Raw genomic sequence first — 4,584 nt, forward strand, 5'->3', positions numbered from 1 at the left:
TTGGCTTATACACGTACGGGACAGGAAATTCACGAATTCCGCTTCATCAAGTCTGAACTACTGGACTGATTAACTTGAAATTTTGCATAGGCTATAGATTCTCAATATGGTTATATTTTAAATCTTCATCTAGATTCCATTAGGTCAATTTGTTGACCTAGGTCAAGTTGTCAGTTTTACAAGTCCAATAATTGGAGCCTTGCGGAGCACGGGTTACCTACTATAGTGAGGTCCACGTTATAATGGCAGTGGATAAAGATAAGAGAACAACGTTGCCGATCCTCTGTCTTGTCAATGCCTTCTATAGACGGTAGCTGATACAGCTTTATTGATGTAGTATAAACTGTTCATTATCGTTTAAAATAATCAATTATATTTCATTAAACAATAAATTATATTTCTCAATAATTTTATGATTAAGATGGAATATTTTGTTAATTAATTATCAATTCTACATTGTTAAAAGACGATCTGGCAATAACAGAGCAAAGCGAGAAAGAGAGATAGCGCTTTCCGCTTTGTTGAATGATAGACAAGGATAGCAATAGCATTGTTAAACACTGCCGTTATAACGTGGACCTCACTATAGTAGTGAATAATATAAAGCCCCCGATTTGAGAATAATGATATAAAATTGTAATATAAAATAATTTCGAGTGACCCGGTGGACTCGGGTCTGGTGTCAGAGTTTCCAGGTGGCACCTGATCAATTTCAGGGCTTCTCTGACATGACATGACCTAATGACTGGTTTTAGGCAGCCGGCACCGACGGTTTAATGTGACCATCCGAAAAACGTTATTATGCAGAATGTGAGAATGGGAGATAGAATGAAACACATAATCAAAATAACATCGTTTTCATCAATCACTATCATACACAATCAAGCTGTAACAATTTTGAAACTTTATAACTACAAATTCCACTTGAAACTATTAAAAAACAGTTGACAAATAATTTAAATAATCCATAATTCGAGTTTGTAACGATTGACACTCATCTTGGTTCTATTGGAATAGGCTATATTTAGATTATAATTTACAAATAACAAATTCAAGATACAGAGTAGGTACAGTACATGAATATCATGGACCAAGAAATACTTAATAGAACAAGGCTCTTTAGTTATAGAATACATCAACGTTGATAGATCAATATGAAAAAGTGTTCTTATTAAGATTTACACATCTGAAATCGAGGGTTATTACCATAGAATTTTAATTATAATAATAACCAGTAGCCTATTCTTCAGTGCTCTGTACACGACAATATTAATTCGAATAAAATAACATTAACTTCACTCTAGTCATTTTTCTCATTTATTTCAAATTACAGAGGAAACGCATCGAATGAGTTTCCACATTATAAAAACAGTACGGTAGACTAGTGTACGTAATAATTCATGTAAATTTAATGAACATAATGTTCACTCATCCAACATCAGGTACATAACTGTAAAAAGGTCTTACTATTTCATAAATGGTAATATACAGTACTAACATCGATTTCTCTTAAAAATTCTCAACACTTATAACTAGGTGAGTGAAAATCGATTCAAAGCAGTCAAAGGGCTCACTCTATCTTCCTCTGACTGCCAAACATGGCTTCTAAACACACAAATTAATGTCATTGAATCTAGTAAATTTCAAATAATATCATCAGGTCATCAAGTCTAATTTTCTCTAGAATACAAAATTATAGGATGATAAAATTTGATTACCGTATTTTGAATGGATAGATAACTTAGAAATAAAAATAAGTTTCAATTATCAATTTCATACTATTATCTTTTGTTCTGAGCTTCCCTTTTAGTGCCTGGTCTACCAAGAGAAAAAAATATTCTCTATTGAAGTTATAACTAATTATTTTAATTTTCAATCGAATTTGGAAATATTCACATGTTAGAATGGTAACAGTAATATCCGCACGTGAATTATTATAGAAATTAAATATCAGAAACCACAAATTTCAAAATTGAATCGAATTTGGAAATATTCACATCAGCTTTTTAAAATGGTAACAGTAATATCCGACGTGAATTATTATAGAAATTGAATATCAGAAATCACAAATGTCAAAGGATGAAATAAATATATCCATTTTTTTATGAAGACGTATTCTTTCTCTTGAAATATTCTGTGGACTGATTCACGAGCTCATGATAGATGAATCTTGAAAAAGTTTTAAAGAGAACAAGAGGGTTGCCTACTAGGCTATGGATTTATTATTAAGCTAACAAATCAAGTAGCGCAAATGAAGTACATTATCAGATGGAATATCATTTTGATGAATAATAGTGTATTTGAATCAATAGATAAAAAAATACATAGATGAATTAAGTGGATGAATAATTATAGGAATATTTGTTTGAAAAACGATAGACTATTATATTTTATGGAATGAAAAGAGAGAAATTTCAAAAAAAAAATAATTGAAGGAAATATTGTATATGTGAAGAGAAACTTCAATATTGATTTACGTTGACGACAATTTACTATTGTGTAGGTGGGGGAAGAAAAACGATGATGCATAAGTTTATCTCTAAAATTCAGGCTCTGGAAGCTACAAATTTTGCATCACCATCAGAATTGACATAAAAACTCGATAATGTCAAAACAAATTTCTCCCAAACAAAGAGCGAAATTCTTTGAATTGTTAATCTCAATCGAATCTTAAAATATCCACATGTAAAATTCATCGTACACTATGAACAGAGATGTTGTGGAACATTTCAATACTAATGTGAAATAAGAGCTGTATTGTCAGTTCCACATAATTTATTTGAGCAAATTTAAAGTTTCAATGAACTTAAGATATCATTATCAGTGGTATTTCAAGTTTAGACTGTCCAACCAAATAAATTATGCAGAACTAACAAATCTGCTTCTATTTTACCTTAATATTCTCATATAACAAAAAAGGAAAACATTTTTTGTATCAATCCAAACTATTGTTTAAAGTTTCTCTGAGCAATATACAGCCAATAGAAGAGAAAAATGTAATTTTTGTCTCATTGTGTCCCACCCTCTCCTACACATGAGTTATAAAGGTGCGTACAGATTTACGCGCCGAGAAATTCACTTTTAATCAGCTGATGCCATGTTTTTTATATCTGTATCTTACCGTTTCTGTGAAAATACAGATATAATCAGCTGATTAGAAGTGATTGATCATGTTCGCGGCGCGTATATCTGTACGCACCTTAAGAGTTAGGTCATCATCATGAGATAGACTTATGATTGATGTGATGTGAATATAAAACGAAAAGTGGAAATATATAGTAAAAAAATTAATATTTTCATTAGATAGAATTATGATTAATTGATGTGAATATGGAAAGAGAAGCGAAAGAGTCTCTGTAATAAATATTATTCATTAAGTGATTGAAGTTTTGTTAACATTTGTTAAAAATAGATTAGTAGAGAATTAGAGGACACTAGAAGAACACTGTATTATTGGAGTTGACAATTCAATTCACCTTGATCACACATACTTGGGAGAGACACTAAAACACCAAATTGGAATCTATGTTTTTAGGCAATGACAGATTGGAACGAAGATTTCGTATAAAGATTGTCTCATAACAATAACATTTAATAAGAACAACAAATGGAAAACTTTACAATAAAAACACTTGGATTGTATTATCATTAAACATATTATCTCACTATCATTATCGTAATTTTCATTTATTGAATTGAGCTGACGTTTTCAGCACAATTAGTGCACCTTAAATTGACACAATATTGTTTTCAAAGTCGTTTTCACTGTTTTTTTTCACAAAATATTTACACGTTTAACTTTTATTCCACCAATGAGGGTAGGCTACGTAGAACATGGATGAAACACACTCTGCTAGAGACACTGTTGATTGGATTCGGAGGAACATCATGATACAAAAATGATATAATACACAAGTTTACTACTTATTGACTCTGATTCAACAAATGGGTTCCACATTGATTAACGGTCATCGAACTGAAAATTCTCTTCCCAAACATGAAAACACATTGCAATGAATACAAATGATACAGTAGGCTACCCATTTTTGTATCTCTCAAAAAGTACAATAATGGATCAATGAATACAGTAATCATTTTTGCATCTCAAAAATGCAATAATTGATCATTGAATCGATTCAATGAATACATAATACATACTCATTTTTGTATCTCTAGAAATTACCGTACATAATAGATAATTCAATCACAGATTAAACGCCTATAGTGAGGTCCACGTTATAATGGCAGTGGAGAAAGATAGGAGAATAACGTTGCCGAACCTCTGTCTTGTCAATGCCTTCTATAGACGGTAGCTGATACAGGTTTATTGATGTAATATCAACAATCATTCTCGTTCTAAATATTCAATTATAGGTATTTTATATATGTTTCAATAATTCCATAATTAAGAAGAAATTACTATCAATTCTAAATTTTAAAAGACGATCTAGCAAAGAGCAATGCGAGAAAGAGATAGCGCTATCCGTTTGGTTGAATGAAAGACAAGGATAGCAATACCATTGCTAATCAAACACTGCCAATATAACGTGGACCTCACTATGGAAAGAACGATTTTTTTTCATG

This window comes from Nilaparvata lugens, chromosome 6 (genome assembly GCF_014356525.2).
Source record: "Nilaparvata lugens isolate BPH chromosome 6, ASM1435652v1, whole genome shotgun sequence".
NCBI classification, from domain to species: Eukaryota; Metazoa; Arthropoda; class Insecta; order Hemiptera; family Delphacidae; genus Nilaparvata; species Nilaparvata lugens.